Here is a 27,799-nt window from a genome sequence, read left to right as displayed (position 1 = left end):
AATTAAACATCACTTGCTTCAAAGGTAAAGGAAAACATCGTGAGGAAACCTGATTGTCTGAGAGTTCTCCATAATGCTCTTAAAGTGGTTTCGAGTCCACTTCGGACCTCGGCGTAAGCCCTTCTCATTGTAGGAGTAGACCCGCATTGATATAACGTATGTCACGACAGGCTTGCGACATCTTTGCAATAATCAATCTTGTATTTAAAAAATATAGCATATTAAAAACGATTAAACCGATTTCGTGGATCCTACCATTGTTAGAATTTTCCATAAACACTGACCTCACTCACTAAGTCTTTTTCATTAAGCATATAGTAGAATTTACAGTAATCATCTGTTTGTACACTGTCACATCTTTTATGATAAGAATAATGATTTTTCACATTTAAAATACTCAGCATATAGATCTGGGTTTTCAATCAATTCATTCATCTTAACGGCTAGTTTTCTAGGACCCAGTTCCAGTGCGTTAAGATAAATGACATCTGGCATGAACCTGCAATTTTATTATGCATACATAAACTATGTGTTGTCCGTGGCGTTGTCCACGTTTTTTTTAATCCCGTGGAAACCGGGAACGTCACCCTTTAGATATTCCTCGATAAAAAGTATGCTATGTCTATCACAACTATGTAATCTACTCGTTTATGAGTTACTATTTTCATCAAGATCGGTGCAGTGATTGAGTTCGACATAGGTAACAAAGAAACACACATAGTCATATGAGAATTATTTTTCAGCAGTAGGTATTTATGAAATTCACAGTAAAACATAGTAACTAATACTATGTTTTACTGTGGAGTTTTATTATTAAAATTCAAAAAATTCATAATTCAAAATTCATTTATTTCAAGTAGGCCTAACATAAGCACTTTTGAAAGGTCAAGTCTGTCTGTGTGTAGTGACTACCACCGGTTCGGAAGGCAGATTCTACCGAGAAGAAGCCGACAAGAAACTCAGCAGTTGCGCTTTTCCAACATCAAAAATTTTACATTTTAACATTAGTTTTTCTATCTTGTGGGTGATGAAAGCGGAGCCAGATGCTTCCAAGCAACCTTGTCATTAAAAAATTCATCAATTGTATAAAAACCTCGCTGTAATAAATGTGTTTTTACACATTCTTTAAACTTATGCATTGGTAGGTCCAAAATTTCCTTAGGAATCATATTATAAAAGCTTATACTCAATCCTACAAATGACTTGTGTACCTTTCGCAGACGATATGCAGATGTCACTAATTTATGACCATTTCTTGTAAGTCGACTGTAAATTATTAGTATTTACATAAAACAAAAATCATATTATATTTATATTATGAATTTGACGCAAATTAATAATTTTTAAATAAGCCTTCTTAATGGATATTCCTAATTAAAGTAAAATCAACCATTGCAGTCATCTACAGCTACTTGATAGTTGCTTCTCGCAAACCTTTCTTTTACCTTGAATTGTTAGCTCCACCGTATACAATTGGTAAGCATAATTCTGTAACGCATGTAATATTTCTTCCGTCCCGTAGTCTTGTGCGAACGAATTCTCGAAAGACAGATAAAAATAATAATTTTGCTCGGTCATTTATTGTACACTTTTTCAGTCTTACATATCAAAACATCACATTGACCATATATATCAACTTTATGACCGTGTTGTGTAAGCCAATTCTGCAGATCCTCGAAAAAAATCTCACGACCACTCCTCGAATAGCAATTCGATACCAACCATCCTGCAGCCTTTGTTTTATTCCTTATTTTGTCTTTTATACCATCGCTCACAGGGTCCATATCTTCCAATTTGATCCAGTTCATATCCTCTTCGGGCCCTATTAGATTATTTTTAGAATCTCGTATCGCTATGTAACCCCATTTTGCTTTAGATTGTAATCGATAAGTCCAAGTCCAATTAAAGAAGCCATCAAAATTATTCGTACATACGGGATAGTTATCAACCGATTCAATTGAAGCGAAAACATATTTCTGATGCGATGATCTCGTTTCAGGTAAAGAATAACTACCAGCGTGCAACTCATTCGCAGAAAATAAAATGACATCAAATTTTATATAGTCATTAAAATATGTCCTATTGGCTTTTACAAAACAATTTGTGAATGTACAGTTTCGTTCAATGAAACCTTGTCGACCTTTTCCCATATAAACAAATGGTACCGTATCTGGAGACGTCCATTTTAAAATATATTTTAAGCGTATCTCATTGTAATTTCCATTCGCTTTGGTATCACTTTCTTTCTACGTAATTATTTGTAACACATTCGATTTTTAAATGGGCACATTTTTGTTATATTTTAAATTTAACTTAATGGAGTTATATAAAAGCAATAGCACTGATAGTACAAAGAATAATGTTTTAGTGACAATATTATAGCTCATATTTTGTTCTTCACTGTACTGTTTCTAGGGCACGGTTCGGTTTCAAAGTTACGCATGATGACGTATTGTGTTCTAAACCATGGTAAACATGTGGACAAATATTGCGCAAAGCAAAACGTTGTGCTATCCAACTTGTTTTCGAACATCTCTTAAAGATTGTTGTAAGTAGAATAATAGAAATACATAAGGTAAACGAAAGAAACAAAAAATATTACGTGCCTTACCGATAATTAGTTAAATATATATACCTAAGTATTAAAAATTAAAAGAATCCCGAATTTCAGTACAGTGTTATAATGACGTTCATCTAAGATTTTCGTGGTTAATCAACATTTCTTAAGCATAGATCAACGGGGACACGACGGGACCACGATCCATGCAACTGGGTAAATATCGACAAATTCAAAATATTATCGTGGTATGTACCCGTTGATCTATTCTTAAGAAATGGAGAGGTTCATCTGTTCGGGAAATACAATGACACAGACAGACAGCCACACAGACCCAAACACTCGCTCACGCACACACACACACGCGGTTACGAGCAGTGACACATCGTACGTGACAAAATACTATTATATTAAAAGATAAATTAAATTAAAACACGCATTAAGATAAAAATACGCAAAATACAAAAAGGCGCTTTTAATTGAACCATCCCGAAGATCTACCTATTTCTTTGTCAGCTCATCTGGTCTGGTCGAGATATTTGGCTCGGTTTAACCGAAAATCAGAGAATTTCCCAGAATAATAATTAAGAGTTAAATCCGAGGTCCAATTATTTTATCAAACAATGTCGAATTACCTGTACCTAGAAAAACATATTAGGAATATTTAATTAAAGTGTATTTCAAAATATGATTTAAATTAAATGATAACCGGTGTAATTATGAATTTAATAAGATGAAACTTAACTTAGGCATTATGCGATACCTTGTATTTACCAGGCATATCCGAAACATGAGATGCCACGTCGGGTATCCTCCACTTGTGCGACAGCCTGGCCTGCGAGTCCTTTTTGATTCTTCTGAGCAATGGAGTAATCTAGCCGGCTGAATCTAGAATCACCGGTAAACAATTTCTCATTTTGCATATAGTTCGTCGATGTCCAGTTACCCGACAAGGTGGCTCGGCGGTCTCCTTGCGCCTCTCTGATGTCCAGCGAAGGGCGCAGTGGATGCAGCTAGGGGTTGGAAGGCCCGTCCAGGTATTGGACTGGCAGGCATGGGGTGGCGATGGAAGATCGAGAGCGAGTGTCCTCCAAATTTGTGGCTCTTGGTGCTTTCGAAGGACTGGTGGTTGATGAAAACGGGGTTGTCTAACCCTCACGTTTGTTTGCTTAGACATTCGCTGGCGAAGAAGTGGTTGTGTGCGAAAGCGGTACCGTGGCTTAACTGAAGGCTCCCGATTGTTGAGGTTATGTTTCCTTCATGAAAGATTAAGGTAAATTAAAAGATTACAAGAAAAAGTGGAACTGACATTTACTTTACAACGTTCAGTAATCGAAGCCGGAAATGTCAATCGATTAAAACAGAGCTATAAATAAACTAGGAATAAAACTAGAACACTAAGTAAAGGCTATTTTATTTTCTTTGTGATACAATATCGCAAGAAATTCTCAATACATAAAATTGTATGGTAATATAATATACCATAAAATTTCCCATTGAAAAACATACGATGCACGATGTATAAACGCTTATATTTTATATGAAAAGTTGTAAAAATGCTGTTGTAAGAGTTAAGACTAGTTGTTGCCTGCGTCGCTGTCGCATAAGTTTACAGGTTTAACAGGCTTCGGCCGTGGCTAGTTACCATCTCAGCGACAAAGATGTGCTGACTAAAGATTAAGCGTATTTAGTTATCTGGTTAGAATAAAGGTGTTAAACGAATAATTATTTTTTTATCCTTTGAGTTTTAACAAACAATTAATGAATTAATTAAATACAAAAAAATACATATATTAAATTCATTTTTTATAGCCACAGTTGTACCATTAAAAATCCTCATTAAAAATCTTAGTTTTAAAGTTTTCCGGTTTCCGTGCCCTGGATTCTGAGACACATCGCCTAGATGAAATCTTAATATTGTTTTATCCCCAGGGATGTAGGTATATGCCATAACACAGTTAAATACGAAAGCATTTTATTACTGTCCTGCTAGATAACAATACGATCGCAATCTAGTAATATTTTTATCTGAATAAATTTATATGTCCATCCATTCTCCATTCTCTGATGATGGAAACAGAAAGAAACATTTTTGAATCGTTACTAAATGATTATGAGTGACAACCAGTCGTTCGTTGGTGTCAAGCCTCGAAAACATTACTTATAAATATATTGTATCAATGTAACCATAACCACTGTTACGATGTATTTTTACTCTCTGCACTGTTGCGATGTATTTTTACTGTCTTGAGCTTTTATCTAGGACTTTTATTGATCCAAATCTACTAAACCATATTCTCTTCTTGCTCCATTTTATTTATTTCATCAACATCCACAGCCTAATAACGTCACACTGCTGGGCATAGGTGTCTTCTTTCATAGGGAGACGGTTTTAGAGCATAGACCCACGACGCTGCCTAATGCGGATTGGTGGGCTTTAGCGACTGTTACCACAATTAAGTGATAGCTGACGCCCGATTGCTTTACATGCTCTACGAGGCACGGGGGCTGTCACCGCCAACTTCCTAATCGGGCTGTTACCGAAAATACTTAGATACACAATACCTGATATAATTTGGCCCGACACGGGACCTCGTGATCCGTAGTTGAAAATGCTAACCGACGAGGCAGTTAGATTCCCTCCAATTATAAAAAAAACCTAAATCTTAAATATGTTCTCACAACAAAACACTTAACAACGTCCCGGTGGATCCCACCACCGCCTAAAGTTCTGATATATGCTAGTAGTTTTCACTAACTCTTCATTATTCAATATAGTACAAAAGCTACAGTAGTCATCGGTTTCTAAACTCTCAAATCTTCTGTAGTAAGAATAGTGTTTCTTCCATCTAAAATACTCCGCGTACAAATCAGGGTTCAGTATGAGCTCGTTCATTTTTTCAGCCAACTTTTCAGAACCTAATTCTCTTGCATTCAAATAAATTCCATCCGGCATGAATCTGTAACATACATATCATAAAGTTATAACTTTATAAGTGACTTGAAAGAAGGTGATATTCCTAAACAGGACGCATGTCGTCACCATCATCACCATATGAACTCATTATCCACCCAACCCACGATAAGAAGGGTCTAGGCCGTAGTCCACCACGCTGGTGCGGATTGGTGGACTCCACATGCTTTTTGGCAAATTATGGGGAACTCTCAGGAATACAGGTTTTCTTACGATGTTTTCCTTCGATAAAGCAAGTGCTTTTAATTTGTTTAAAATCACATAACTTAGATAAATTAGAGGTGCGTGCTGAGATTCGAACTCGGCACCCTGAAAGTGAAACCGAAGTCCCAACCACTAGGCTATCACCGCTTCAACAACGCATGTGCTTCTTTATTTTTGACCGATCAAAGCTATATTATATAAGGGGTGATATTTTTGTTCTACTATATCTTAATACTCGATTGCAAGTGAGCAAATATTGTATTGTGCTTGGTCGCACGCAAAAATTAAAATTAAAGTACAGGATTAGCGATTCTTAGACGTATGATGTTAGGTCCATTTTACTTTACCGACACCGAGTTGAATACGAATCCTCGATTGCGAGCGTGCACAACTTGTACTATCCTTATTTCCTTGGCGTAGTTTTTGTATAATATTAGTCATACCCTGTACTTAAAGTTAAACGTTATCAACCTTTAGTTACTATGTAATTCTGATAACAACTTATATCAATTGATTATTGTTAGTAAACGTACCTACTCACAAACTTTCACTCAGAAATTTTATGACGACCTTCTTGGCGCAACGGTGAACACTCTAAGTTTGAGGTCCGGGATTCGATTCAGGGCAAGGGTAATTTAGAAATTTATTATTTCCGAATTTTCTCTGGTCTGGTCTGGCGGGAGGCTTCGGCGGTGACCAGTACTGATAAAGACGTGCTGGTAAGCGATTTATCGTTCCGGTACAATGTCGCATAGAAACCGATTAGGGGTACAGTTTTAATGTAACTGCCACACTCCCCTACAAGTTAGCCCATCTTAGACTACTATCCTATTGATTGAGTCAATTTAATAAAAAAAAGAATAGGTAGAACATTCTAGATGTTATACTTTAAATCTTACTCAGATTGTAGCAAACGACTGTTATCAAATTTAACAAAAATATTAAATAAAAGTAACATTATGAATTCAGTAATTGCAATAATCTTCGATATTGAATAGATGCAGGCGTAACTTTGCGAAATTCCATGATATATTATGAAATTTAAGCCTAATTTGCTATACTCCGCGAAAAAAAGGAGAAACTGTATGGTGTAATTTATAATTACTTCAATCCTTATACACACCCAACAGATTTTCGACAATATACCCTCTACGCACGTTCCGCTCCGAAACCAGAACATCCTCAGGAGATGTTGACTTTACAATGAATAATTTTGACTTAACAATTATTTTTACAATGAATAATTGTCAACATGAAAACGTGCGGTCGAAACGTGCGTAGAGGTTACATTGTCGAAGACCCGTTTGGTGTGGAGTACCTATAAGGATTGAAGAAATTATAAATTGCACCATACAGATTCTCCTACTTTACGCGGAGTATAGCAAATTAGGGTTTAATTTTCATAATATAATCTTCGATGAGCAACTCGATAACTTACGATATTATATGCATCATTTTTCTACTTAAACCGTATGTGTCAATAAACATATAATTCAGTGAATAATATTTTTCTATATTACCTTGTATAGTTGGCACCACCAAATACAATCGGGACCGCGTCATGTTGCAATGGATACAATAACTTTTCAGTAACATAATCTTCAGCAAACGAATTCTCAAAAGATAAATAAAAGTAATAATTATTGCTGAGCATTACATTACAATCATCTTGTTTATCCCGTGAGCATTTCAGAGGACCGCAATGCCCGTAAATATCCACTTCTAAATTATATTTTTTAAGCATCGCTTGTAACTCCTTCACGTATTTTTCTCTACCACTCCTTGAGTAGCAATTCGAGACGAACCATGCCGCGGCTTTGGATTTCTTCTTCAATTTATTTTTTAATTCATCACTAACTGGATCCATTTCTTCTCTTCTCAACCACTGCATGTTCTTTTTAGGTCCTATTATAACATTATTTGCATCCCTCACCACGATGTATCCCCATTTGGCTTCAGACTCTAGTCTGTATGTCCAAGTCCAGTTAAAAACGTTGTCTAGTTTATCGGAACAAACTGGATAGTTGTCCGCGGACTCTATACTCGCAAATACGAATTTTTGATGGGGCGATCTCCTCCCTGGTAAAGCGTACTTAGACATACGCACCACTTCCGGCCCAGCAAATGCGATTAGGTCAAATTTAGTGTAATCACCGAGAAAAGTCCTGTTGCCTGTCACATAACAATTCGTAAAAGTGCAATTTCTGTCTATGAAACCTTTTTGGCCTACTCCCATGTACACGAATGGAACACCTGTAGGAGATGTCCATTGCAATATATATTTAAGTTCCGATTCAGAGATCACATTCGATTTGTCGATTTCAGTTTTTTTGTCTAAACGTTGCAGAATTTTATCCATAGTGTTTTGCATGCCGTCTATTCTTTTAATAAATAGAACGTCGTTTTTTGTTTTTAAATCATCCAATGACAAGTATAGCACGATCAACAACGAAACCGTTGTGATGTAAAATAAAGTTTTTATTGAAATGGTAAATCTCATATTCACTTTTTAATTTTTTATTCACTAACACTAAAAATAATTCAGTCAGAGTCGCAAATACACACATAAGTGAAACTGTATTCTAATTTAGATTAAGCATAGGCTGGCCTAAAAGACAATTATCTAATCGGATATAATAAGTAGTGATACACGAATTGGGTATCGCACAGAAAAAAAACGCACAGTACGTAGGGACGTTTGTGACGAACATCAACGCAATACTGAAGTCGCTTATCTAATCCGAGTATGTACGGCTCTCAGCGAATATTATACTAAATAATACATTTAAATTCACCCGGCTGCTACTCTTTTTCAAATAACACGCTAATAAAGTTATTGTTGAGTTCCGGTACGACGTCTTATAGAAACCGATTAGGGGTATGATTGCCATACCATAGGGTTCCTAAAGATTAGCCCGCTACCATCTTACTTAAGATTGTAGTCAAAGGCTAACTTGTAGTAAAATTAAAGAAAACAAAAAACTAAAAAAATTACACCTAAGATATATTTTTTAAAATTGATCCTAGCATAGTCTTTTTGTAAAATAAAATTATATGTTGGTTTGTCGGTGATAATAATATTGAGCCTTTACCGACGATTAGTGTTTGATGTGACCACGAAATATGTTTTTAATTTGTTTACAAATAAATGCTATTAAGTTCAAATTAACAATTTATAATGTGACGTTATTTGAATGTAATTTAACATGTATTTATGAGCTGCGCATAAGAGAGATGGTTTTAAGACATAGGCCCACCACACTGCTTCAATAAGGGTTGTTGGGCTTTAAGTATTATTAGTTAGAGATTATATTAGTGATGGTAACCGGAACCGGCTTAGGGTCTTGTCTGACTGATAGAACCGAACCGAAACTGCTGAAAATAGAGATTTTTATGACTACTCCATCGCCATCTACTTAGTTAAAACACTGGGAAACAGTATTGCCACTAGTTGGCGCTCTTTCGATTCTCTTAAATTTTACGCGATCGAATAAGTAAACGTAGGTGGAAAATCTCACACATCAATCTCGCTGACTATGTCTCATAAGAAGTCAGAGTCTCACAATGAGCGATAAGAAGCTATGTTAGGAGTATCTTTACGTGATCAAATATGAGGAGATGCGTAGAAGAACCCGAGTTACGGACATAGCTCAACGAGTCATAAAGCTGAAGTGGCAATGGGCGGGGCATTTAGCCCGGAAAACCGAAGGACGTTGGGGTCCCAAGGTGCTGGAATGGCGACCTCGCACTGATAAACGCGGCGTTGGTAGACCCCCGACGAGGTGGACGGATGACATCAGGCGAGTCGCAGGGAACTTCTGGCTACTATTGATTAGTTTCGATAATTAAAAGCAATAACAATACTCGCTCGATTGCTACATTTAGACATCCATAGCGGCGCAGTATAGGGCCGTCGAACAGGGCGGCAATTACCTTTAGGATGCCGTTGCCCCGGGTACGTAAACGCTGTAGGAGAGAAGCAGTTTTGTTACGCATTTTGGCAAAAAAGTCATTTGGTTATGAGTCTGCGAACATTTTGAACGCGCTACAGCGCTACGGCAGCCTTTAAAGCATCCAAAAGGCGTCGTTATAATGAACACGCAGGGCATTGTAGACCTGGCGCGTATAAGTCGTGCACAGTCCGCCGGTATAGAGAAACTGATAGAACGCTCAAAATGAAGTTATCATTCACAGGATGCACTACTATCGCCTCTGCGACCTTAGCCTTAAGTTAATTTAAATTGCATTCTATCACGAGTGAGTAGTGGACCAAACCAAAAAACATCAAAAACAACAGACACGCATACTAGTTTTTCACGCGCTGCGCCAATAAATGACTAGGCAGCGGTCTAACCATCTGTTACAACAATGAGCCTCACTTTAAATAGCCAAGGTATTTTTTTCACACATACGATTCCACACTTTATTATTAAATAATTCTCTAAGATGCGCATTAAAGTCCCCTTTGTTTTCCTCTATTCGTTTAATGATAATATGATAATGATGATGAAGAAGAAAATCTCATTCGAGGCACCCAAGAGATTAACATAGGATACTTTTTTCCCAATCAAATAAACGGTCCCCGCAAGATTAAAAAAAAATCAAAAAACAACGCGTAACAATTCGTAGGCGACTGTAATTATCAATCATTAATTTTTAGGTGCAGTGAGATCACTTGATGTTAAAACAGAATAAACTTTTAATAAAATCAATTAAAACCTGAAATAAACTATGTATTTAGATAACCCAGACAAAATTTATATTTTTTACTATATATATTTATTATCATAACAATAAACCTGTAACAATAAACGAGGTAACGCTTCCAATAACTTATAGTATCAGTTGCCACAAACTGTAAATTAAATAAATAATAATGTATAAATTTAAAATTTAAAAACTCCAATTTTTTTATTTTGTGTACATAATTCTACTAGTCAAGCCCTTTCATTTGATACCCACATTAAATGAGTCGTAAAAAAACAGATCATCCGTTATTTAGAACAATATAGGTAGTGTTGCCCAAATTCAGTCTTGGTCTTGCAGTCTTGGTCTTGTTCTTGCGTTTTTGCAAGACCAAGACCAAGAACAAGACCGCGTATTTTTAGCAAGACCAAGACCAAGACTGACCGTGCAAGACTTGAGCAAGAACAAGACATAGCCTGCAAGACTCTTGCGTCTTGCAGCTAGGACTTAGCGCTATTTCACGGAGTAGTTAGGTGTAACAGTTCGGTGTATAGGTAGGTAGGTACGCTTAGGAATTCTATGAGACGCAAAAAACTATATCAAAGAATATGAAAAACTGGACCTATGCGCATTACGACTAATACCATAAACATAGCGAATAAAAAAATATCTATTAAAATCAAACTGAGTGCATGCATAGTTATGTTTTAACCATCGGCACTTTGATAATGCGGCATCAAAGGTTTTGTACTTACTTCTCAAAGAAATTTGCCGCTTTTCGGAAGTACATGGTTATGATACACGCGCCGGCGGCTTCTTTTGAAATCTAAAACAATCGTTGCCGCCGCGCCGAAATCATAACATTTGACACTATTCATGCAAAATAATTTCGAATTTTAAGAGTACCTACAGGTGTTCCAAAGAATAAATAAGTTTCAGATTGGTGATTTTAGATTGGTGGAGGACGCATGAGACAGAGTATCCGATTTTATCGAAAATGGCCCGTGATTTTCTCTCAATACCTGCAACTTCAGTACCTGCTGAGAGGTTATTTTCTAAAGCATCATTAGTAATTACAAAACATAGAAATAGGTTAAGTGATGAGTCAGCCAGATGGTTACTTTGTATTAATTCTTGGTCAAAAGAATTGATATAAAGTATCATAACCTAATGATAAAGCTGTTGATTTGTGTTGTATTTTATTTTTTATTCAAATAAATGATAAATCGTAAAACTCTTTTATTAAATTTCTTATAAGTTGAGGGTTCAATCTCTTTCTAGACAGATAAGTATTGTTCTTTAAAATACAGTCAAGTTATTGTAATTAATTTGTTTTTTTACATGTTTTAGCAAATGTAAGCTTATAAATCATAAATGTTTATTAAGAAACAGTTACTTCCATGGAAAACGACATATAGGTCAGTTGATTTTTCGAATTTCTTATCAAATCTTCAGTTATTTATTAATCTGCTTGATCTTTACTATGGCTATGTTAATTCAAGCTCACAATGTTCCAATTCTAATACGTTTTTCTAAGATTTAAAGTAAACTTTAATAAATAGTAATAGACTAATAGGTAATTGCAAGACTTGCAAGACTCTTGCTGCAAGACCAAGACCAAGACCAAGACTGGGAGCGCAAGACCAAGACCAAGACCAAGACCAGGTGTATTGGCGCAAGACCAAGACCAAGACTGGCTAAGTCTCGACTTGTTCTTGCATTTGGGCAACACTAAATATAGGTAGCCATCTTGAATTTTTATTAAGTATATCTAAGAACACTCCCGACTAATTATCTTACAAACAAATAACAAAATGAAAATTGGTTCATCCGTTCAGGAAATACGATGCCACAGATAGACACACATATACATACATAAACAAACAAACACACACACGCACATTCACGCACCCACACAGACCCGTCCAAAATCTGAAATAAACTATTTACAACACGCAGACAATTTTTTTTTTAACTGTAGATATTTATTAACATAACAATAAACCTGTAACAATAAACGAGGTAACGTTTTCAATAATATCTTTACTTAGTAAAGTGTCTTTTATACTTAGTTAACTTGATGTTACAAAAGTATTTTTTTTTTATCGAATCGTAGTTTAGTGTATTTGTAGGCAAACTAAATTATGCATGGCTCGGGATTGTTTGTCACAATAGATCTGTAACTTTATCAAAAATATAAAGTTAAGTCACTTGTTGTTACAAAAAAAAATTGTAAAAAAATACTTTGTTACAAAACTAAAAAGCAAGAAATAAATATTTTGTACAAAATTTTTAAGTCGGTACCAAGGTAGGTAAAGTATAGATCACATACTTCGTACTCCCTTTTTGCATAGTAACAAGGAACGTAACAGTAATTTTCTACATTAAATTTGGCAGCGACTTAAAAACGTAAGAGTAATTTGTTTACGCTTTCTGTGGCTAGATTTGCAATTATCTAAATTTCAGTAATCAACTGCATATCACCTTTTACAATAAATTTCCTTTCCCGAACCTTGGGCGTTAATGGTTGAGGATTTTCCCGGCACTTCACCATCAGCAGATTTATTGTGACGAGTATAAATTGCTTACGAATTACATACCACGATATAATCGTAACCCGTGCAACTCTTATTATTGTCTACCTAGTTCCGGTGGCCATCCGTGGTCTTCACCAGCATTTTCACTCGATTTGGTGCTTTTCGAAACCAAATGCTCAAGTAACTTTAATAATATGCATAAAATACGATATAGATTACGACAGGATTAAAAAAAATAGACTGTTTATTACATTTTTATTAAAACAAAATCAAATTTAAAAAAAAAAGTATTGATTTGAAATTTCGACAACTCAATGTACACAATGTACACAGCGTGGCGATGCGTCGCCACGCAAACAATCAGGTTTACCCTCCGCCTATAGATTTTTCACATCAAGAACGTTTGTTTTACTTATAATTAAGTTCCGGGATTTGGGAATTTTTTATTGAAAATTTCCTCCTTTTTCAGAAACTTTTTTTTAAATTTCTTAAGTAATTATTAATAGTTTATGAAATATTGGCAAAAAACTAAATGCCATTTTTTTTTCATCTTTAATTGTTTATAACTTTTGCATTTTTTTATGTTGTAATACACGCTTTTGGCACATTTTTCTAGGCGTCATTCTAATGAGCTAATGCATAATTTTAAGAGCAGTATCTCTACTTTGTACCCTTTTAAAACTTGTCGACTAGACTATACCACCTAGTGAGAACGAACCATACTATTTCTGTATGGTATTACACTTTTGTGATATCGACTATTTCGCTCACCTTTCGCAATTGGATGTAGTTTGACGATGTTCCGTAAGATGGAGCTAAGCTGCAACAAAACAAAATAAGGCTTAAGATGTTCATCCTACAATAAGTTATTTCACCTGCTATTTACCAAAATACCAGTCCAGAAATATGTGTTCTTAGGTTTAATGAGACAGCAAAAATAAATCAGTTAGAAATGCCGAAGTTCAAAACCGATATACATAAACTGTATGCGTGTTTCAGCGCTGGTTTTATAACCTTCATTTGATTAATTTTTGTTTTAGGAATTTGTTTCAATCTTAAAATTAAGAACCAGCTAGCGAGCCGTTAAAAAAGGAGGAAAAAATTGCGTTCTGGATAAAGACTGATAGATATGAGCAAAACTACAATTTTTATATAGCAAAGTACAATATATTAGCTGGAGAACCGCTTGGTTTTAAAGAAAAAAATAGATAGGTTTTGATGAAAAGATTTTCGTATCAGCACTATATATCCATACACAGTTTTTTACAATAGCTTATGACTGCAAGTCACCTGAAAAACACGATGGCTTTGGTATAAGAGGTCACGCCACGTTACGTCACGCCACGGCCACGTCTTATAAAATGCTATCTTAGTAACCAGTGGCGTGCATAGAGGGTAAGCACCGGTATGCAGATGATATTATAAAATGAAGAAAATCTCCATTACGATTTATAAATACTTAGGAGTGGCTTTTTGTAACTCTTACAATGCCTATCCTTAAGTTTTTATAACTTGTCTTCATTTTATATCACCTCCATACCCTGTGCATACCCTCTTAGTACGCCACTGTTAGTAACATGAGTCAAGTACTAGACTGAAATCGATAAAATGAGCGAGAAAAGTTAACTCGAAACAAATACATATCCCAACCTAAAGTGATCACACATAGAGCACTAGGTAGTATAATAGGCCCGCTTCTCTTCCTTATTTACATCGCTGATATGAGAAGATCAGCAAATAACCCTATGGTTTTCTTTGCTGATGACTGTACAGTAATAAGCATTGGGTCAGAAAATCTTCAATGGTCATGAAAAGGCAATAAATGATAGCAAAATTAACAATAATCTAATGGCTGTCATCAAACAGTCTGACATGTATGACATTCTAGAATAAAACAAGCCATAATCATTATATTTGACAAGAGCATTATATTTATTTCTCGCTAGTGATCATTTTTTTTTCTCACTCTGTGTAAGTGTTAATGTTTTTTCCTCTTTCACGCTGCAACTTTTGAACCCAGTTGACAGAAATTTGTACTGGAGGTAGATTAAAACCTAGCTACTCGTTTTACACACCTAGAAACCAGTTTGAGGCCGTGGTATGGTCTTAATTTTAAAGTGCTGCTCGAGTTAATTTTTGATGCGATGACCGATTAGCAGCGTTTAAGTTTGCCTCATGTGTGCGACTAATCACAAAACGGTATCTCAAACGCGCGCTTGTGAAACTTGGAAGCCAGTACGGACGTAGGTGGCATGCGACGGTTTTGCCTTGCTTGTAAAGTGCTGCTCGAATTCATTTTCGACGTGATCACCAATTATAAGCAGCGTTCAAGTTTGCGTCCTGTGTGCGACCAATTACAAGACTGTTGCTAGAACGCGTGGTTGTTATTGGTCGCACGTTGCACGGGAACTTGAAAGCCATTGAGGATGCAGGTGGCATGCCGCGGTTTGGCTTTAGTTTTAAAGTGGTGCTCGAATTTACATTATAAATGTTTATCAATTTTAATCTAGCTTAAAGTACCCATTTATAGGCTATCTGCATAGCGATCGATTGGACGCCGATCACAGCGTACCAACACTTTACAAATGCCAACGACAAACATGTAATCGCCATCGGTCTTAAAAAAATATTTTCAAATCTGACTATAGTTCCTGAGATAACCGTTTTCAAACAAACAAAAAAATACACAAACTCCTATGCTTTATTGTTACTTACTATAGACCTATAACCACAGAATTGGTGAAAACGCAATAGGTATATGTACGCTATTCATCATTGCATATCTGACCGGATTCTGGTCGGGCACGAAGTCTCGCCGGAAACTGCAGTCAAAACCCTGTTAACGAGATAAAAAATCTGTTTAAAAATATAGGCTACCTAGAAAGAGTTAGCCTAGAGTTAGGTATAATGTACATGACAAAATTGTTATAGCCACTTAGGGTCCCATTTGGTTAGGTTTGGTAAGGTTTGCCTCCAACAAGTTGTACAGACATCAAACAGGTCGCTGGGAGCCGCTGCAGATATACGCTGCAACGATTGCAGTGCCGGCCTTTGACGACCGATTGGCGTAGTGGGCAGCGACCCTGCTTGGAATCTTGGTCTTGGAGCTTTAATCGCCCAATATTTCAAACCTTCAACCACGAAAACATCAATTCATACCAATCGCTGGGGACCTACTAGCTCTTCTTCTTCTCGTTCTTATCCCACGGCACAACATATCTTCTTCTTTCTTCAGCCATCATTCACTCGTTTCACACGCATATCTACTTTCAATCTTTCCATTCATTTGCCCTTCCACATACAAATTTATTATACTTCCGGTAACATCACTGTCTTCCCTCCGCATTACAAGACCATACCGTGCTAGCTATCTGCAACATCTCTTTTCTCCAGGTGGGGTTGCAGACAAGGATCACAAGGTGTAAGCGAAATTCGAGCAGAACTAAACTGAAGATACAATATTTCCAATAAACAACGATTTATTAAAATCGGTTAAGATTTGACCATTATGGTGTTAAATGGACAGAAACACAAACCGTTCCGAAGTTATATATATACATACATTTCAGAACAATGCGATGATAGCTCAGTGGGTAAGGCTTCAGCTTCCCTGTCGCGGGACCGAGTTCGATCCCCCACATGAACCCCCACACGTTTAAAGTTTTAATTACTCACTTCAACAGTGAAGGAAAACATCTGCATGCCTGAGAGTTATCCATTTCTCAAGTGCGTGTAAAGTCTACCAATCCGCACTTGGCTAGCGACTACGGCCTAAACCCTTTACATTCTGTAAGGACACCCTTGCCCTGTAATGTTGGGTAGATAATGTAAATGATGATTTTGTTAATAAATAAACTTACATCATTAAATTTTTAATAAAAGCTGTATTTGACAGTTTGACAGTTCAAAAATAGTAGTGCTCCGATCGTCACCAAACTTTACAGGATTACTCGCCAGGTCAATCCGGAGATTCCCTGAAAGTTTCATTGAAATCGGTCCAGCCGTTTCGGAGCCTATACGGCTCATACACAAACATACACTTTATATTATATATATATATAGATAACAATGTTATAAAGATTACTATGGTGGCCACCGACTACGCCTATTTGTTAAGAAAAAAGTTCTCTTATTAAATGAGAGTTTAAAACTCTCACGGGCTACTTGTGGGTTCGATTCCCACAACTGGAGAATGTTTGTGCGATGAACGTTTCTTTTCATTGGCTGGGTGTTTATATGTATATTATAAGTATTTATGTATCCTATTTATAAAAATATTCATCAGTCATCTTAGTACCCATAACACAACCTACGCTTACTTTTAGGCTAGTTGGCGATTTGTGTATTGTCAAAGTATATTTATTTATTTATTTTATTTATATTCGTTGAAACCAACATGTGCTTATAAGTTATAGTGTTAGATCTATTCATGTCTAGTTTTCAAGTCATATTTAAACCTGTATTTTTATACAGTGTACTTTATACAAAGTACAAGGCTTGTTGGAAAGAAATTACTATGCCGATGGATTATTCCAGCATTCATGATACTGGAATTTTATTTTCTTCAACTTTTTTCTGTCCCCAATGGGAATCAAAAGAATATATATACTATTGTGCTAGATAATTTCATACCTTATAGTCTTCATAAAAATGCGTGTTTCCAGTCATGAATTAAAGCTCTCAAACATGATCACTTGCATTAGCAAGCCCATTAGGGCTTTATAAGAAGTCTCACACTAAGCGGAAGATGGAGAGAGGTATGCTCGCGCCTCGCAGTATCTCTACGTAATCTGAAATGAGGAGATCCGTAGAAGAACCAGAAAAAGTTCAACAAATCGTGACGCTGAAGTGGCAAGTGGCGCGGCAGGGAAACCGATGGTCAGACCTAAGGTGCTGGAACAGTGACCCAAACGAGTAAGCGCAGCGTTGGTCAACAACCAACGAGGTGGACTGACGCCAACCGAGTCGCTAAGAAGCTGCTGAAAACAAACAATGACCGTGCAATTGATGTCAATTGGTCGATATGATGATGATGAAAAAGAGATAATTACACTAGCACGTAAATTTCAAATGTACAGTCTGTAACCTTTCAATATTTTTGCCTAATTTAGGAAATAGGTGTGGAATATATTTTAGTAACGAAGCCTTTGGCAGAACAGTGCCAATTCTGTTGAAGACAAATCTCTTCAAAGAATACTTAGTATCAAAATTAACTAAAATGACAAGTCTAAAAAGTACTTCTCTACAGAAAACACTGTAAAGAGATTTAAGGTAACATTTAGGCCTGTCAATTTGGAGTAGGTACAAAGTAAATATCATCACTCGGACCATAAAATTTCCGAAACATTATTTATTTCACATAAAAAAAACATCTGCTTAATCTGTTGCAATCAGGTATTTAAATGTAATAAGTTCTAATATAACAAACAGCGTTCATTAATGAATTGCACTGTAATTCTTAACTTATAGTTACCTAAGTCTGATATAGGCCTCGAATTACTTGACAACTTACAAATGTCCAATTTTTTAAAGATTGTACCTACCTACATTATCAATAGTACGAGTGCTAATAATACTGTAATAATAATTGTTAGCGCAGACTGATATTGAGGTCAAACCTCGGTGGGTTTTTCTATTCAATGTTGTTTTATGTACCTATCTAAAATTTTAATACTTACTGTTATTTATTATTGAAATTGTACCTACAAATCAAGAGTGAATAGGCATCTTCTAGGCAAGCGTGCTCCACCTTAGGCTGCATCATCGCTTACCATCAGGTGTGATTGCAGTCAAGCGCTCGTCTATAAACATTAAAAAAAAAATGTTAATAAAAAAAAAACAATAAATTAACAATGGCATTTTATCTCGAGTATAAAGCTACTTGGAAAGGGGTCTGCACTATCACATGTTTCAACGGTGAAGGAAAACATCGTAAGGAAACCGTCTACATAATGTTCTCAAAGGTGTGTGGAGTCCACCAATCCGCTCTAGGCCTGGCTAGGCTTATAGTGGACTACGGCTTTAACCCCTCCTCATTGTGGGAGGAGACCCGTGCTGTGTAGTGGGCTTGTAATGGGTTGATATGATGATGATGATCATCATAATAAACTACAGGGTCTCCTGTCAATATGAGAAGGGTTGAGGCCGTAGTCCAACTAGCCACGTGCCGATTGGTAGACTTCACATCAGTGGCGTGCACTTTATGCAAGCACAAAAGCAGTGCCTACCCTAAAAATTATATACAACTCTCATACTTCACGTTTCAAAAGTGCTTATATTAGGCCTACTTGAAATAAATAAACTTTGAATAGAAGGAGGATTTTTGGGGCTTAATGCAATTTTCCTGCTGTATGCATACCATGGTAAGAAACCCCGTGCACGCCACTGCTTCCCATGCCCTTGCTCTTTTCTTACAATGTTTTCTTTCACCGCAAGTGATATTTGATTGGTTAAATTAAAAACGCTCATAATTCCGCAAACGAAGATGTAGGTACACGCCGGGGATCAAACTCGGTACCACCGAAATGGAAGCCGTAGCCTTACCCACTAAGCTATCACTGCTTCAAGTATATTACCGATTATAAAATGGTTGTCCCAGTAGCTACCTGCTTTCCAAATGACCTTATGTGACCCCGTACACTCAATTACTTATACCACCCCTCGTCACACACCATGACAAGCCCTACCTACTACCCTACAATAAATTGTGACGTAGGGACCTAATTAATAGAGGGCCCCTTGACATTTAAAGCGATTTAATACATTTACTTTAATAAGTTAAAAATAACTTTGGAATTAAGCGTACAATTTCACGATATTCTTAGATACTAATACAGGCGCGAAATTCTGGCAAACACAAATAAACATAAACTTATTCACGTATGATAACAAAAATATATCTAGTAACTAAGTAATTACAATTTACTAAGTTAATTCTAAATTTTATATCGTAAAACAACCAACCTAACAAAACAATTAAACTTTATATTATGTAGTATTAGTATGTAAATTCACGTACGATAACAAAAATATATTTAATATGTATTTACAATTTACTAAGTTAATAATAAAATATATCGTGAAACAACCACCCTAAAAAAAAAAATCTTTATATTTTATAGTATTAGTATGTAAAGTACATGTAGTGTATGTATATCAATTGTTTATTTTTTAAATTGAATATGAATGAAGTTATGTTGTGAAGTTGCGGACAGCAATGAGACATGCAGGATGGGACAGCATACCTACACTATTGGATAGAAGCAGGCGTTACTTTGCGGAAATCCATGATATATTATCAAAATTAAGCATCATCAGGGGATGTTGACTTTACAATAGCACTTAACAATTATTCATTGTAAAGTCAACATCTCCTGATGATGCTCCGGTTTCGGAGCGAAACGTGCGTAGAGGGTATATTGCCGAAGATCTGTTTGGTGTGGGGTATAAGGATTGAAGAAATTATAAATTACATTACACAGATTCTCCTGCTTTTCGCGGAGTATAGCAAATGAAGCTTAATTTTGATAACATACCTACACTGTAAAGCTCTGTTCACAATAAGAAAAAACCGCGCAGAACGTGGCACGGAAGTCGCTCGCAACGATTGTGTCAAGGTCAACACAGCCACAGCACATTTATTTCAGCCACGATCGCGATAGTTCGAGCGGTAAATCGGTAAAAGGTCTAACATAGGTCATGTTTCCTGTTTTTATTGAGAAAAAAATATAAGAAAAAAGGAAAAAGGATGACAAGTTCTGTATTTTTAGGACGAGTAACATTCACGAAAGATTGGGGACTTGTAAAGTGATGAAACAGGGGTTAAAAAAGGTATGAGAGGGCTACACTGACAAGAGCTTTACTCTTAAACCAAAGAAGGAGAAGAACGGCAACGCTTTTAGCAAAAAGTAATCTACGGAAATATACAAAGCATGAAGGTTCGCACCATATGAAAACTTACGCGTTACGAATGTTCCGTAGCTGTTACGTCACAGTATATAGACACACCCAACAGGAGTTACTTAACAAAAATAATTATTTCTTATACTAAGTCGCGTCAATTTCAGCGGTAAAGCTAAAAATCAAAGCTCAATTTGATTAGACCTTTATATCGAAAATCAACCAATACTTTTGGAATTCTACCACAACAACTCCTTTATCAAAATCGACCCAATCGCAGCGAAGGTTCAGTAAAACGATTATTGACGCCCGTTAACCCGCATTGCAGCAGCGTGGTGGGTTTGCGCTCTAAATCCATCTCAACGAAGAAGCCTTTGTCAGGGGCAGTGAATGGCGATTGGTGTGGAAGTGGGACGTTATTAGGCACACAAAAAAACTGATAATTTATTAACTTACTAGCTGTTGCCCGCGACTTCGTCTCCGTTTAATTTTCTTTTATGATATGGCATTAAATTTGATTGTAGTTCTAAAAAAAATTAAAGTATTCAGTATCGCTAAGCCTTAAATGAGGGGTTGGCTGTTGTCCACTGAGGAGTTCTGTCCTCTATCTCCAACCACAGTTTGGGCAAAATTAAACACATATTATATCTTCTATTGTACAAAAAAAAATCGGTTATAATTTGTCGGAGTTATGGTGTAAAATCGTCAAACACTTTCGTCTCCTAAAGGAACCGAGCTTAATGTCGGGATAAAAAGTATCCTATATATCTTCTAACACTTCCAAGAATATGTGTACAAAGTTTCATGAGGATCGGTTAAGAAGTTTTTGCGTGAAACTAACTTACATTGACATTTATAATATTAGTAGGGATAGGGATGTATAAAATATATAATATTATTCGCGTACAACTCAGTCGATTGTTGAAACATGTTGAAAGAAGTTGCATCGCTATCTTCACTATCTACTACATCACTATATCTACAAAAAACGGTTTATATTCACGATATTAAGTACAATATCGTGAATATAAACCGTTTTTTTGTATATTTGGAACAAACAGTGCGATTAAAATGTAAAATTATGATAACAAAAACAACACCCGGCTAAGTTTATTTTTCTAAGACCGGCGCGTTTGGAACCGTCGCAGCATTAGTTTTAAATTTACCAATGTAGTTATCGCCAACATCCCACTACCATATTATACACATTTTTTATGTAAAATACGCATCAAAATTGCAATCTATATAAATAAAGACATATTTGAGTTTGATTTGATTTGAGAGTGACATGATTGCATGGCTGTATCTGATTTCTTTCAGTAAAAATATGGCAAAACCGTATGACAAGACAGTATATAATGTACCTCTAAAGCCTGTAAAGTACTATTCGATTTTCAGTTTCACGTTTTATAAATGGGCTTTAGCAAATTTTGCCAAACCGTAATTATTTTTAATTAAGGTTACCATTACAAAATTGAGTAGAATTATTTATGTGGTCGTGATGGTGCAAATATCATGAACAACTCTGTAAAATCAATTATAGATATAACTGTTTTTTCTACGAGTTTGGTATTACCCGACGTTGGCGCTGTACACATTCATACAATGGGCTATAAAAAAGACAAAGGTACGTCAAACCTATTAACACTCAAGGTTTAAGTTTTCATTTTTCTTCAATTTAATCAAAATACGACCGATTTTCCATCACCAAATAACTTCTTACAATGACGGCAGAACAGAAGACAGTTGTCACCTCATCTTCATTTCTTAAATTCTAACTGTTAATGTTTTACACAGCCCATTATACCCATTTGTCTATCTTTTTCTTTCAGTCTGTGACCTAATGATGCTAATAAAGCAATAAGCATAAATAAGACGAGGTGCCATCAGCATCTTATACAGAGTAATTTATATCTGGAGAGTCAAAACAGACGTCAAATCAATTTCATTCACGTGACCGACTCATTAAACTTGAATTAAAGCTGAATTCGTGAGAGCATTCACTCGTTCTTTCGTTCACTCACGATTTGGTAAAGGCACGTGTATATTAAGAGCATATGATTTGGGCCAACACTTAAGCTTTCTCCCCTTCCCGCGGATGGCGTACGAGACGACTAAGGGAATGTAACGGGCAACGGGCAGCAGCGTGCTCTGTGCTAATACCATTTCTACTGTAGTCATCAGCCCATCTGCCCAGCATGGTTAGGGACATGGATTATGGGCAAACACTCCTGTTCGGAGTGGCCTTTAGTCCAACAGTAGACTGTTATAGGCTAGGCTATTGATGTAAGAACTTAACTCTCCTATAGTTTTCAATAATATCAACATCGACCTGGTGGGTCCCACCACTTTCGAAAATCCTTTATCACACTAGGCACTTTAACATACTCCTCGTCGTTCAGCATTGCACAAAATCCACAATAGTAATCAGAGTCGACACTATCCAAACTGTCATGAAAAGAATAATGATTCTTCCATCGGAAGAAATCGGCGTATTGGTCAGGATTCGAGATTATGTCATTCATTTTACGAGCTAAGTTTTCCACGCCTAGTTCTCTTGCGTTCAAGTAAATCCCATCCGGCATGAACCTGTTGAAAGAGAATAAAATAATTATTCCAACTACTAGCTGGTGCCTTCGTTTATGACGTTTTGCTTTACTGGGATAAAAAGTAGTCTACATCCTTTCAGCTGAGTCTATGCCAAAAATCCCGTTTATTGGTTGCTAAGTGAGGGCATGAAGTAAGGACAAACCAACAAACACACTTTCGCATTTATAATATTAGAAAAGTGATGGTAGCCCAGTGGGTAGGAGCTAGACTTCACTTTCGGGGGGCCGAGCTCGAATCCCAGCACGCAACTCTAACTTTTCTAAGTTATGTGCGTTTTAGGTAATTAAAATATCACTTGCTTCGACGTTGAAGGAAATATAATATTATAATTTTCTCAAAGGTGTGTGGAGTCCACCAATCCGCACAGACCTTAACCCCTTCTCACTGTGGGAGGAAACCCGTGCCCTGTAGTGGGCCGGTAATGGGTTGCTATGGTGATGATGTTAAATATAAGTAAGGATTAGCGTAAACCTGTTACTTTTATTTCGTTGTTAATTGTCTCATAACGCTAAATGACATTTTTCAAGTCTCCAGCCTGGATGGTCTAGTGGTGTTCAACTAACGAGGTCTTGGGTTAGATTCCCATGTCAGGCTAGGAAATGCTAAGGATTTCTCACTTAAAAAATCTCAGTACCAGCCTTTAGCCAGCAATTAAGAGTTAGCTATACTGAATACTTTTATTTTTTTACATCTACAACTAAATTAAATGCCTCATCAATAAACAAAGTCAAACGCAAACGAAGTCGCGGGCAACAGCTAGTCACATAATATTTTTAAGAATTTTTATCTTACACTGTAAGTATGATTATTCATTTACTTTCTGTACAGTTAACATTATTATATATAGTTTATATATAGTATAGTATAGTAGTTTATATATTATTATATATAGAATTAGTTATTTTACCATATAGTTTATTTTATTTATTTTATATATGTACTGTTTTTGTAATTATTAATATGTATGTATATTCTTAGAGTTTTGCGCACCGTTATAAGGATTCATATGTGAGCCAATTCGTTATAATGGTTGCCTGGAAGAAATCACTATAAGTGATAATGCCGCCTTTGTTACACACATTTAAATGACTTGTACCTTTGTTCTCTTTTATTTTTTTCTTGTGTGCTATAAAGTATTTTTTATTGATTGATTGATTATATTAACTTCAAATTCTGTGGTTTACATATTTCCAATTGTTACAAGACACCGAAAAAGACCGATATGGTTCAAAACGTTGGATTTCAAGGCTATAATAAATAAATATACTATGACAATACACACATCGTCATCTAGCCCCAGAGTAAACGTAGCTTGTGTTATGGGTATGGTAAATATAATACACATAAATTCTTATATATACAGATAAACACAAAGGCACTGAAAAACATTCATGTTCATCACACAAACATTTTCCAGTTGTGGGAATCGAACCCACGACCTTGGACTCAGAAAGCAGGGTCGCTGCCCACTGCGCCACTCGGCCGTCTAAATATGTATAGGTATAGCGTAAAAATAGAAAAATCAAAATATAGAAATACCTGCCAGATCTGTTTTAGGTAGGTATAAACGGTGGTAATTACGTGTGTATCATTCGTATATATTATTTATCATAGTTTACAAGTACCATACAACTCAACTTACTTTACAGAGGTACCTATCTTTGGAATTATATTATAATTATATAATGTTATAAGTATTCATGTATATTATTCATAAAAATATTCATCAGTCATCTCAGTACCCATAACACGGTGGTTTCGAGGACGTTTTAGATTTTATTTAGTTTTAAATATTTTATTTTAGGTTATATTTATATTAACGATTACTATTTTGACTTTTTATGCAGTTTTTTCCATTTCTCCTTAGAAACGACTGACCAAACTTAGAAGTGATTTTTACAGGCAAGTTGAGGACTACATATATATAAAGTTCACCAACAAGACTTTTTATTTCGAAGAGCCCATATGGTTGAAAAATAGTTAAAGCAAGATTGCTGTTAAGGGCTAACTTTGTTAAGTTTATATTTGGTCTTAGGGGTATGTAAATGTATGCGGACAAAGTCGCGGGAAACTTCTGATATTAAAACTCCTATTTATACGTACCTAGGTACTATTCAATCATGTTCACTTCTGAATAACACACTTGGCACAAAATAGGTATAGATATCTATAAAAACACTCAAGTATCTACCTATATACTAATACTTTAACCTACCTATCTACTTAGGAATTTTGCTTTGAATTATGTTTTTACTAGCTATTGCCCGCTACTTCGTCTGCGTTTGATTTTGTTTTTTGATATGGCATTTAATTTAGTTGTAGATCTAAAAATATTTAAAGTATTCAGTATCGCTAAGCCTTAAATGAGGGGCTTGCTGCTGTCCGCTGAGGAGTTCTGTCCTCTATCTCCAACCACAGTTTGGGCAAAATTAACCATATATTATAACCTCTATAGTACAAAAATATGTATTTAAATCGGTTATAATTTGTCGGAGTTATGGTGTAAAATCGTCAAACACTCATCCCCTCAACCAAAGGAACCGAGCTTAATGTCGGTAAAAAGTATCCTATATTACTTATAACACTGCCAAGAATATGTGTACAAAGTTTCATGAGGATCAGTTAAGTAGTTTTTGCGTGAAAGCGTAACAAACAAACTTACATTGACATTTATAATATTAGTAGGGATAGGGATAGTAGCTGTGCCTTGCTTTTTACCAACTTAAGACCTAAGAATTTAAATCACGTCACAATAATGCAATAAAAAATGAACGTTTTAACTCATAATCAAAAGTAAACCTTGCTTACAACCTGGCTTCTTTTTCGACCAGAGAGGTTGGAATCCTCGTAGCTTAAGTTTTAAATGTACGAAGGTATTTCACTAGTTACTGCTTTGTTATTAAATTTAATTTCATTTAAGTAAATACATTTTTTACTTTTACTTTACCTGTGATAGGGCTACTTGAATAAATATTGACTACAAGAATAATATCTTTAGAAAAATCCATTACCTTGTATAGTTTGCGGCACCGTAAACAATTGGAACAGCATCGTGTCGCAGAGCACGCAATAACTTTTCAGTAACATAATCCTCTGCAAAAGAGTTCTCGAACGCGAGATAAAAATAATAATCCTTCTCCACAGCCATGTCACAAGCATTTTCACTGTTCCGCGAACACTTCAAGGGACCGCAGTTACCGTAAACGTCCACACCTAGGTTGTATTGATGCAGCTCATCCTGTAATTTCTTAACGAACTTCTCCCGACCGCTCCTTGAATTGCAGTTCGATACGAACCATGCAGCCGCTTTCTTTTTACTCTTCAATTTATTTTTAAATTCATTGCTCACATCCTCCATTTCTGCGAGTTTTATCCAATGCATTTCATTTTTCGGTCCTATAATCCTATCTTCCGAATCCCGAACTGTCAAGTAACCCCATTTCGCGTATGGTTCAAGCCTGTACGTCCAAGTCCAATTAAAAAAGTCGTTCAGTTTATTAGAACATACCGGATAATAGTCTGACGACTCCATACTTCCGAAAACGTACTTTTGGCGATGCGACCTTCGGCTCGGTAAACTAGATTTACCCAAGCGAATAACTTCCGGTCCATGGAATGCAATGACATCGAAATTTTTATAATCTCTAAGAAGCGTCCTATTGTTTGTAACGTAGCAATTTGTGAAGGTGCAGTTTTTTTCAATAAAATGCTGCTGGCCTTTACCCATGTAGACAAACGGCATAGTACTCGGAGAAGTCCACTGCAGGATATATTTCATTTCAGCCTGTTTTTTCCTAGAGAAGTTATCTTCTTCTAATTTCGAAAGCATTTTCTCCATCACGAATTCTAAACTCTGCATTTTCTGGTCCATCAATTCTTCATTTGTTGATTTTAAATCGTTCAAGGACACGTACAATAAGATCAGCATGAAAATTGTGAAAATGTAGAAGAAAGTTTTCATTGAAAAATTACTTCTCATTTTGTTGGTTTTCATGGCACCAAACGATTTCGCCCACAGAGCGAACGTGTTTACGCTCTTACCGGCAGCATTGAAACTGGTCGCTAAACAGGATCGACTATTTGCGTTATCGGACAACTGTTTATATTTATTTCATCACACAGAATTATAAGTATCATTAACAGTCCGAGAAAAGTTGAACACAAAACACAAACACGAGTATCAATATACTTGTAACTTTTACTAATTATTATGCCGGAAATCTCGAGAAACGATTTCTGTCAAAAATATTTCTGTTATTAAAATATTTTAATATTTTCAACAGCTATACGGTAAATATTATTCGACACAAAGGTATTAATTTTCTTCGTAAC

General features: G+C 35.9%; 1 pseudogene; it reads right to left on the bottom strand.

The window, feature by feature from the left end:
- Positions 1-260: 260 nt before the first annotated feature.
- On the bottom strand, positions 261-27,799 carry LOC120629453 (annotated as a pseudogene).

This window comes from Pararge aegeria, chromosome 14 (assembly GCF_905163445.1).
Source record: "Pararge aegeria chromosome 14, ilParAegt1.1, whole genome shotgun sequence".
Classification (NCBI taxonomy): domain Eukaryota; kingdom Metazoa; phylum Arthropoda; class Insecta; order Lepidoptera; family Nymphalidae; genus Pararge; species Pararge aegeria.
Note: the sequence above shows the minus strand (reverse complement) of the source record. Positions and strands in the feature narration are given on the sequence as shown.